The 11,579-nt window shown below is 45.3% G+C and overlaps 1 protein-coding gene across 3 annotated transcripts in view; it reads right to left on the bottom strand.

Annotated features, from left to right (window-relative positions):
* PLEKHG1 (pleckstrin homology and RhoGEF domain containing G1) overlaps positions 1-7,431 on the bottom strand; it is a 245,182-nt gene extending 237,751 nt beyond the window's left edge. For all 3 annotated transcript variants that reach the window (XM_050786239.1, XM_050786241.1, XM_050786242.1), the window contains exon 1: positions 7,311-7,431. The gene's annotated coding sequence lies outside the window, so the exon portion shown is untranslated. The remainder of the gene's footprint in view (positions 1-7,310) is intronic.
* Between the last annotated feature and the right edge of the window lie 4,148 nt (positions 7,432-11,579).

The raw sequence follows: 11,579 nt of genomic DNA on the forward strand, positions 1-11,579 counted from the left end.
CATCATTCACCTTTAGTTGTTTCCAACTTTAAAAAAAGTGGGAGACACCTGAATATTGAAACTGTAAGCTGTTTCAGAACAACAACCATATCCTCCTTTGATGCAGTTCTGATAGTTTAGCACGACATAGATGCTTAAACTAATAGTAGGTTACACGGTTAGAGGGAACACACAGGATCGTATATTTATGCCTCAGATTACAGCTTTTCCTCTCTCTGCAGCACACCACAGAAGTGCAGATGTCAGTGTTTGAGGCCTGTCTGTAATCACACAGCCATGGAAAGCTGAGCTCCGTGATGGCCAGGGATCAGCCTCACCAGCTCTTCCATGCGGCCTCACCTTTTCCCCATACTCCCTCTGCTGCAACCAGCTTGCTAGTCACAGGTCAGAGATGGCCTTAAATCATCCTGGCTAAGGCTGGACCATGGTTAATATGCATCCCTGGAATGCTTACAAATGACTTCTCCTTTGCTTCTACTTGTTTCCAAAGACTCCAATTTCAGCCAGAGTTGGTGTCTGTTCTGAGGAACTCTTAAAACACGAGGGCCTTTAATCACACGAGAAGTTAGAGGGAAGAAAAACAGGTCCATGCTTTGCTTCCTTCCCTCTTGGCCAAGTGCTGACTGACCCTCCCTGTCAGACAGCGTGCAGGAAGGGGACTTTGCTCTGGCTTCACCAGCAGAGTTGGGAGAGGGTGGGAGGAGCTGAAGAATGCCCCAAAGGAACAGATTACAGAAGGGCCCAATCACCATGTGAGCCAGCATGCCCCCGAGTGCTGCTGAGTGCCAGGGGCTTGGGTGACATGCTGAATTGAAAATCAAAACAGCATGAATGCACACTTTATTACAGCCAGAAACAGCCAAGCTTTATCAAGATTTCCACTGAATCATCCAGAAACTGAGGAGTTAAAGGGAATTTGGATAGGAAGAGAAAAGCTAGAGAGGGTCAACAGGCTCCAAAGTGAGCGCAGAAAACAGGTCTTGACTAGGATTCAGAGTTTAGAGGGTGGTCAGAAAAAGCAAAGACTTCAGCAGTATTTTACTCTCTAAACAGGGAGGAGGGTGGGGAAATATTGGAAGAGAACCCAGCTTGGAGTGTGAAAAGCTGGAGGCTTGCCAGAGCTGGGAAGGGGGTTGGATCTAAACGCAGCCTCCTCCATTTCACTGTTCCAAGGGACCTACTGGGTCACAGGGACGTCAGCCCGTGGGATAGGGAGGAGAGAAGGAGTATTTATGTTAAATTAAATCTAGAAAACAGAAAGAAGACTGGAGGTAATGCCTTTGTTGCCCTTCGGATGGCATTTATGTGCATTAAGGTTTCACACATCTCTGCCGACAGCTGCCAAAAGGAATTATCCGGCTGCAAGAGCTGCTCAACTGCACTCCTACACAAGTTATGTGTAGGCCAATTTCACATAAACAGGATTCCCTGACACACTTTGGCAATCAAAGTGAAGGTTTCGCCAAAGCAAATGTTTTAAACTATTTTAAAAAATATATTAGATGATAAATGCCTTGCAATACTTTTATGTAGGTACTATATTATTATTTTTCTCAGGTCTAAGTCAACACCCCAGAGCTAAGAAACAGAGGAAAGAAATTCAGTCACAGTGTGGTAGCAGAATGTTGTATGCAACCAAAGAGTAACACTCATATACTCAGTGGGTATTTACTGAGCACAAATACAATGAACACACTTCATTGACGCTAAAACACATTTTTCACAACTTATGGATGCAACTTACAGTAGATGGTGCCAATTTTATTGACAGTAGTTTTTCTTTCTTTGTGGTACATTCTAAAGTGGTACATTTTAAAATTGTATATTTCATTAAAAATTGAAATAATTCAAAGGTATCCTAGATCTGATGAAAGAGGAACTCATCAATATCATCAAGGTCTCAGTTTAAATGTTGCCACCTCCTCCTCCTGGAGACTTCCTGGACCACCAATCAAAGGCAGCCCATCCATCATTCTGAGTCTCCACCACCTTACCGATCACATCTCCATGGAGATCATCTCTTGTATTGGTCAGGAATTATCCTAGGCATAGTATGCTCTCAATAAATGCTCTGGAATGAATACAAGTTACCATTTATTGCACAATTACTACATGTCAGACCCTGAATTAAATGCTTTACAGAGGGAAATCCCATTTATTCCTAGCAATTGAAAGGTCATTCTTACTCCCTACTTTACAGATAGGGAACTTGCAGCAGGTAAGTGGGAAAGCAAAGAACTAGAGCTCAGCTCAGCCTGACTTCAAAGCCCACACACATAGGTACTCTGCTACACTGTGTATCGCGTCCAAAGCCCTGGAATTATTTTGTGCTTGATTCTCTGGCTGGTTTAGAGCTGTAAAGCAAGATGAAGTTATTATACAAAGAAGAATACAACTGTTCCCCCACTTTTGAAAGGTAGTATTTGCCAATGGGGAATTGTCACATTTCTCTAGACCTCTAAGTGCTTCATTTATAAGCTCCTGTGCAAACATAGAGATGGAGGTGCCGGCATCTCTGTCCAGTAAATGAGGAAGGGCTCCAGGGAAGAGACAGATATTTAAACTTTGTGTGGAATGACCCCACCACTGGTGAGAGAGAGTGCGGCCCACCCAGGGCTCTGCAAGTTATCTTGAATGGCAAGGACATAGGGTATATATGAAGAGGTATCGGGAGAAGAGTAGGTACAAGGGCTGTGGGTGCCTTGCTCAGGGGTTTGGGCCTCATTTCATAGGAGTCATCTGTGGTCTGTGTCAACATGGGCTTTATCCCAATCCAGTCCAGCTTCTCTCCCCCATTCAGCATCTAACTTGAAGCAGAATGTTGACGTTTGGCTCTGCCATTTCTATGTTAACTGATGGCTGTGTTTAACAGAGACTTCTAGCCCAGGGCAAAGGGAAAATATAAAAAGGTGACTAGGAAAGTGAGGGACGAAGTGATCTTGATTATAAGTCAGTCTATGACGAGTCAACGTAGATAGAGCCAATGAAACTTGTCATCTTGAGTCTCAACAGAAATACTGAAGGACAACAAAACAGAATAGTTCATTTAAAACAGAGCCAGCAAACTATAGCTGCAGACTACATCCAGTCTGTTTTTGTATGGCCTGCGAGCAAAGACTGGTTTTTACATTTTTAAAGGGTTGTAAACAAATAAACAACCCTCATCCCAAATCAAAGAGTATATGACAGAGACATGTGGAGCCTAAAATGCTACCTGGATTTTTACAGGAAAAGACTTGCCATCCCCCACCTAGGACTTTATATGTCCTTTTCAATGTCTAGACAGTCACAGACCATTTAAATTGGTGCTCAATGTGACTAGACCCAGAGAACTAGATCTATTCACCTACTTCAAATATTAGAGCTCATTTTATACTATGATGATTTATGGATCAATAACTCCTCTTATGAGAATACTAAAGTTCTAGCTATTATTAGACTCATGCTTATCTTAAATTTTTCTTTGATGTTTTAAAGAAATTTCCTTCTTACACATCAACAGGCTTGCTAGCTTTTGGCCAAATGCTATAACGGCAAAGGGTTTGCCCTTCCTAGTGCTGGTGCTAAGAGGCCTCACAACACCCTGGTATTTAAAGCTTACCAAAACAACTTTCTTAATTAAAGACCTAGTGAAAGCCCTGACTCTCCTCCCATCAGGTTATTACAAGTGGGTGTAGATGGAATTTTTAAAAATCTTAGCCTACCATTAACACTCTTCAAATTGCCTTTCCTCTAGGACCATGAGGGGAGGGGAAAAGAAGAGGAAAGTTATGGATTTGTGGATCCATGAATCCAGCAGGATTTAGCTTTCCATCAAACGGTAATTCAATATTTACCAAAGAAGGATGTTTAGATGTGGAAATTTTACTTTGGCTTGTATCTCATCAGAAAAAGTGGTCTTTTTTTTTTTTTTTTTTTTTGGTAACCTTATGTTTACAAATTGAAAAGATATGTACTCAACTCAGACTCAAACATGAAAACTATTCTAGATACACAGTCAACTCCTGATCACTGGAATGGAGATCACCCAGGCATACCTGAAGCTGTTTTGCAGCATTAGATACGCTATGGCCCAGGTATTCCATAGCAAACCTGGGCCCCATCGCTAGGTGATTAGCCATATACTTCTATCTTCTCGGCTAAAGCATCTGTTGCTTTTCATCAGCATAGACAATATAAAGCTGAAGATGTAGTCATCTCTTAATCACTTGAAAGCTGGCTCTTCTATCAGTAAATTCTACTTGGCACAGACTGCCCATGACTCTGAATGACCGAATGGATTGGGGTCAGCTTTTCATTTTATCAAGCAAGATTGATGCAAGCCTGTGATGAAACATTAATATCTGAGATGCCTTGCCACACACAAGCATGAGGTTGCTTAGAGAGTCTTTGTCTAGAAAATGTTTTCATTCCTATCCCTGCCTGAATACACGAACATTTTGCATTAGAAACCATATTTTTCCTAAGTCAAAAGAGACAAGTGATTATTATTTTTTCTTAAAATACATTACATTTCTTAAAATACATTACATTTAATTAAAAATACATCTCCATGCAACCATCATTTCTTAGGCAGTGCAGTTCAAGAGGGGCAGGGGAGACAGAAGAGAAGACAGTTAAATCACAGTTCTTACAGTCCAGAGCTATGTATAAACTTCTGCAGAATCACGGAAGTTTATACTCCTGGGACTTGGTTTATCAACAATCATCTTGAAAGCACACCTTATGTGCCAAACACTGATGCGAATCATTTCATTTAATCCTTGGCATAACTTGAGACAAGGGCAGAGAAGAAAGGAGGAAAGGTGTGAAAACGAGGAAAGGTGAGAAAACCGACAGACACCAACTATGATTTTTACTTTCCCTGGTTATGAAATAATCCACATCTGAATAATTTCCTTAAAGAAGTGAAGGTCTCAAAGCTACAGAGACACAGAGGTGAGCATCACCCAAGCGGGCTAATTCTAGATCACTGGATCTTAACCAGACTTCCTAAATCTTTAAGATGTAGGACTGGACTAGGACATCCAAGAGCCCTTCTGAGTTTAATATTCCAGGGACTTAATCATGCTGCAGGAGGATTAAAAGATGTCAAATGCTTGAAAGATAAACTGCCAGCAATGAAAGGAGTGGAGAGGAGAAGAAACCTACAAAAAAGTGAATGGCCACCATTAAGATAACAGCTCCAGGAATTGCTTTTGGTTGATGAAGGGCTCAAGAGATTTAGTGCTACTCAAGCACTTCCCATATTTATGGAACAGACTATGAACCATTCGATCTTAATTAAATCACTGAAAAATCCGCAAAGGGGGAACACAACATAGGACTGATTATTCTTGGTTTTCAAAAATTATGTTGCCACTTCCTCTTGTTTTAAAAATGACCATTTAACCTCTTTGAACTACAGCTTGAATCCCTCACTGAAATATTTAAGCCTGTATTTGGTGACAGTCATCTATATTAAAGGCACTGAAGGAAGCTGGTGCCCCGAATTCAGGGTGCCCATTTAGGGTAGAGGAAGCAGGAAAATGCCACCAAGGACAAGCAGAATCGGGGCAGTTATCTGGCATCTGATCGCCAGGTAACTGTTTATTCTTGCTTTGCTTTGCCCTTTAGCAGAGGACTTGGGGGGCTGCTACACAAGGATGGGGAAGGTCGTGCAGCCATTGCCGTTGACTGTGGACTGCTACTGATGACCTATCTGAGGATGAAGCCAGGGAGGTGGGAGAACTCTGAATAAAAAAGTTTCTTTAGTCAGGTGGTTTGGTGGCTTAGACTTGGGACCTCAAATGAGACAAAAAGTCAAGTCAGGAATTGAGAAGCCAGACTCGAAATGTTAAGACAGTCAAACATCTACCCATTACTTTTCTCTCTGTCTTAAATATTGTAGACCAAATTACAGGGGTAGGGGCTTGGGAGGGGGATGAGGAGTGAGCAGGCGGCCGTAGAAGCTATCTGGTTCGTGCGCACTGCTTTATAAGGGAGGCAGCCAAGATGACTACAGGCGAATATCTTGCCCAGGGTCCCACAGGGCAAAGCTAGAGTTTGAACAGTTTTCTGATCTCCTGAAATGATGAGCTTGGAAACGTTTTCACAGCAATTTAATCAAAATCCAAAATCTCTACATTTTTTAGAAGTATGCCATCTACAGAATCCGAGAAGCCAGAAGATGCCGGTTTTAATACCTGGTTGTTATTGTACCGCATCACAGGATCTATCTAGGCCCGGAATTCTGTTAGATGACAAACTGGACCTCGAGTTAACATTCTAGTCTTTCCCCCGGTCTAAATACAAAACACAAGATAGTTCTATACCCAATCTGTTCAAAACTCCAAACCCCCACACTCGGTGATTTCGAAAATACATGCAGTAGCCTGGGCCACCTGCGGGTGGTACAAAGGGCGCCTTGAGGACCAGAGCTGGATGAAACGCCGGCTTACAAACCCCACTCCTCCAGCACATTCAAGTCAAGGATCCAGCTCATTGTTTCCGAGGAGCGGAATGAATTGACCAGCTGAGCGCAGTTCTCCCAGTTAGAGAGTCCCCAAGCTTCCGGCTTCGGAAGGGGCTCACCGCAAGGACACAAAAGGGGCGAGCTCGGGCATCACCGCGGATCCCTGCCGCCCTCCGAGGCCAGAACGCTCGCAGAGTCGCGGCCGCCCAGGTGTTACCGTTTACCCCGTGACGGAAGAGCCGCAGGCTCTCGACTCCCCACCCCCCGAAAAGCGCGTCTGCAGAATGGGGGCGCCCCCAAGCCCTGAGCGCCGCAGCTGCTCGGCCGCCGCCGCCACCGCGCGTCCCCGGGTCCTCGGGCTCCCGGCTTCGCTGTTGGGGAGCTGACGCAGCTGGCTGGCCGTGGGGTCCCATTCTGGGGCTGTTCTGCCGAGTCGGGGGTAGGGGAGCGGTGGCCACAACTCCCGGGTGCTCGCAGAAATTCCTCTGTGTGCTGGTGTTGCAGCCGCTGTGGCTGCGGGGAGGGGTAAGAGCACCGGGAAGTTGGGGGCGCGGAACCCCGAGCGGGGCGGCGGCAGGCAGCATCCCCGACCTGACCCCGACCCCCGAGACGCAGCACCCCCAAGTGCCCTCCGTCCCCCCGCGCGGTGCCCCCAGCGCCCTCCGTCCCCACCGCGCGGCGTCCCCCAAGGCCCTCTGTCCCCACCGCGGAAGGGCGCGCAGGGGGTCGGCAGGGCTTGGGTACCACGCTTCGCCCGGCCCCACCTGCGGATGTGGGGCTCCAACTGGAGATCCCCGGGTCCCCCCTCCCATCCCTGGAAAAATCCCCGGGGCGTCCGGGACTGACCGGCGCTTACCCGGGAAGGAGCGGCTTCGCAAGCCCGGGCGGCACTCGCAGGTCGGGCGGGGAAGGTGCAGGCTGCGCTGCGCCGGCTCGGGCTGCCGGAGCGCCCTTCAGCCGCCGTCGGGCTCGGGCTCGGGCTCCGACTTCCTCTTCCTCGGGCTCTGCCCCACTGCTCGGCCGCGCCCCCGCCCGCCCCTCCCCGCGCCCCGACGCCGGCTTCGGCGGCCAGAGCAGCGGATCGCTCGTCCCGCCTCCCCTCTGCCCTGAGGGCGAAAAAGGTGGAGAGGAGGGGGCGAAGAGAAAAAGAAATTAGGGACTTGGCCTTGTCTCTGGAGCCTTGCCAAAGAGAACAGTCAAATTACAGCCTCGGAGGGAACAAAGTTTTTTTAAAAAGATATTCTGCTACTGTTTTCGCAGACACATCACTTTTCTTCATTTTCCGAGCTCTTCAGATTTAGCTTTCCTTTGGACGTAATAATTTACTATGTGAGTCCTTTAAAATAATACCCAAAATCATGGTTTTAAGTGAACATTCTAGTTTTACATAGAAGCTTTGCCGGTAATCACGTAAAAAGAGGGGGAAGCCTGGTGTTCTTCAGGCGTCATTACCCTAATCACCTTGGTTAAAGCACCAAGCGACCTTTGCCTAGAGAAAGTAAAAGTGGAAAAGGAGGTAAAGAATAACTGGTGACAGCCAGAGAGATGTTTAAAGGCACCAGCTCTGAAGTAAAGTTATGACTCCAATCAAAGGTGCCTGCAGCGACAGTTAAAGGCGTGTGAAGTCATTTCTTAACACTGATCTCTCGCCAAAGTCGGACGTATCAGTTTCGCCTGTGAACCCCCTTAGGTTTGGTGGTGGATTTGATTGCACTCTTAGTTGTTAACAGACCTTCAGCCTTACCACTCACTAGCTTCGTGGCCTTGAGAGAACACTTTAACCTCTCTGTGTTCTGTGTCTGTTTCCTCATCTGTAAAATGGAGATGATGATGATGATGATAGTGCCTACCTCATAGAGTTGCTGTATGTGATTTAAATAAGAGAATGTGCTTAGGAGACTGTCTGGCACATGCTCTAAAGCCTGAATAAATGTTAGCTATTCTTGTTGATTTTTCCCTTTTATCTGCTTTTATGCATATATATGATTATGGAAATTATAATAAAGACTGGGAACAAAACAAGGTTTGTGCAGTAAGGCCACACAGCATCACGGTTCTCTACCACGTGGAGTTTATGTTCTGTTTTATAATTTATTTGAGTCTCCACAACTGACTTGTATTACTAAAGCTATGGGACTGGGCTATGCTTGGAATACATTTACCACGGTAGATTTGCAATGGGACTAAAACAGACATTGGCCATCTTCAAAGCATTGTTTCTGTTGGCCTTGGAATAACCTTGTGAGGTTGACAGGACAGGTGCTAGTTGCCTTTCACAGACAGGAAACTGAGCTTAGTTAAGACCCTGCCCAGCTTTTGGAGCTCACACAAAACCATGCCTGTTACCCCATCTCTCTATGTTGTGATTTGTGATAGAAGTGTACAGTATGTTTGTGAAATAGTACCGCATTAATGGTTCCATCAACCCTGTGAGGTAGGTGCCAGCCCTTATCTGACCCTCAAAGCATCTAGGATTCAAAGAAGCTCATTGATGAGTGTTTGTGGCTGAGAGATAAGGATTTCTGACAACTTGGAAAGGAAGGGAGGATAATTGAGGATTCCTGTTCTCTGCTGTCTCCTCCTTGGCCCCCAGTCACGCATCTCTTTGATTGATTGATTGATTGATTGATTGAGACAGGATATTGCTGTTACCCAGGCTGGAGTGCAGTGGCACCAATCATAGCTTATTGTAGCCTGGAACTCCTGGGCTCAAGAAATCCTCTGGCCTCAGTCTCCTGGGTTGCTGGAACTACAGATATGTGCCACCATGCTGGGCTTACTTTGTAATTTTTTTGTAGAGACAGGGGTCACGCTGTTACCCAGGCTGGTCTCGAACTTCTGGCCCCAGGCAATCCTCCAGCCTCCACCTCCCAAAACACTGGGATTGCAGGAGTGAGCCACTGTGCCTGGTCTCAGTCACACATTTCTTAGCACATATACTGCGAATGAAGCAGTCGATGAAGCACTGTGATCTGATGAAAAGACTGGACCAGCTACAGATGCTGCTGCTCAAGAGCACTCACCCTTAGGCAGATAACTCTTCTGAATTTAGTACTTTGCTTATGGGATGGTTATAATATTTCCTGGCCAGCCCGCTTACTTCACCTCAGTTTATTAATGAGGTGGGAGGTAGAAAGTGGAAACAGGAACAAGAAATTTCTTTTTTTTTTTTTTTTTTTTTTGAGATGCAGTCTCACTCTGCCGCCCGCTGGAGGTGCAGTGACCCGATCTCGGCTCACTGCAAGCTCCGCCTGCCGGGTTCACGCCATTCTCTGCCTCAGTCTCCCGAGTAGCTGGGACTGCAGGTGCCAGCCACCACGCCCGGCTAATTTTTTGTATTTTTCTTTTTAGTAGAGACGGGGTTTCACCATGTTAGCCAGGATGGTCTCGATCTCCTGACCTCGTGATCTGCCGAAGTCTCTTATTGAGATTGTATGCCAAGTACAGCACTAAGCACCTAACTCCCGTGATCACTCCTGATTTCCAAGTAAATGAACTCTGCCCTTTAGATCTTTAGAATTTGAGCTCCTTGAAATCACCTGGCCTGACACATTGTGGGTCTAGTTTGTGTGCCCAGCACTTAGTTCAGCTCCTAACACACAATAGGTATACAATATTCAGTGTGTGGGTGGATGGATGGATGAATGGACAACATAAGAGTTGTGAAGATGCTATATAGCTTTCCCTGTTAGTAATAGTCTACTTTCCCACTTTAAGGAAAAGGACCCAATGGAATGGCTTTCTAATGTTGCACCCAGTATTGGGAAAATTCTTTTGGCGAATGGTCTTCCTAATACTGCTCTAAAACTACTCTATCAGTCAATGTCAAACAAAGGGAACAGAACCCAGTTCAAGTATTTATAAAAGAGGGACTTTAATGCAGGAAATTGGCTCTACAAGTGGTGGAAGAATCAAGAATCCAAAAAGAGACAGTGAGGCAGTCCAGAAATTAACAACAGCAGAAAGTCATGACCACTTCTAGACAGAGGAATTCAGAAGACACAGCTTGAAGGGGTGTTCCCCCACCCATCCCCATAACCCTGTGATTCTGAATGGGAAAAGAACAAGAAGAGGCTGGGGGCAACAGGCCCAGGCTTAGCCCACCCTCAAATTATACCTTTTCCTTCTCAAGTAAAAGTGGGTCTATCAATTAGATTTCTGTAGAAGAGAAGTTCTTGCTTTTTAAGATGATTGAACGTCCTAGGTGATGGGTTGATGGTACAACAAACCACCATGTCACACATTTACCTATGTAACAAACCTGTACAACCTGCATGTGTATCCCAGAACTTTAAAAAGATTATTAAATGCCTCCTATGGTGTCTCATTTCTTCCTCACACAGATTCAGTAAAGTAGATACTATAATCCCTAAATTATGCATAAGGTCACAGCTATTCAGGAAAGTTTGGTGACTTGCTCAAGGCCACAGAGCTATGCAAGGCAGAGCAGAATGCAAACAGCTCTGCCATCCAGTTCTTATGCTCATCTCACGAACTCAGCTGTTCGTCCTGAAAGGCAACACAATTGCATAGTTTTGTGCAGTGTCATATTTCAGGGTCACCAATCCATGCACATATTCCCGGGATCTAATGTTTGCAAAACTTACAGAGTTAAAAGGCTCGATCGCACCCTGCCTTAACTTTATGACATACGGTGATAACTTTTATGATGCGAGTAGTGAATATACTGAATTTTTTATTGCACAAGATCAGATATATGTCCACTGGATTGTAGGAGAACCTGAGGAAAAAAAAAAATAACAGGTAGCGTTTATCCCTTTTTTGGCAGGGGGTGGGGAAGCTATTTCAATTTCAAATTTGGATGTGTGAAGCTTAAAAAATACTCTCCAGAATGTCCTGACCTTATAAGAGGGATTAGGGTAAGAGACGGTACTCACGTAGGAAAAAGTCTCATGTAGGGAAAAGGAAGGCCAAGAGCATAAGTAAGTGCATATAGGATGACACGTGTCTTCAAATTCTCTGAAGCCAGGAGTGGCCATCAAAATCTACATTGGTGCTGCTGTTTCTCTCAATCCTCTAATTAGCTAGAAGATTTAAAAGTTGAGAAGCTGTACTAAGCCCAAAGAGTGAAAGATACAATAAGAACTGTTCATGATTATTAGTG

The sequence above is a fragment of the Macaca thibetana genome, chromosome 4 (genome assembly GCF_024542745.1).
Source record: "Macaca thibetana thibetana isolate TM-01 chromosome 4, ASM2454274v1, whole genome shotgun sequence".
Lineage (NCBI taxonomy): Eukaryota > Metazoa > Chordata > Mammalia > Primates > Cercopithecidae > Macaca > Macaca thibetana.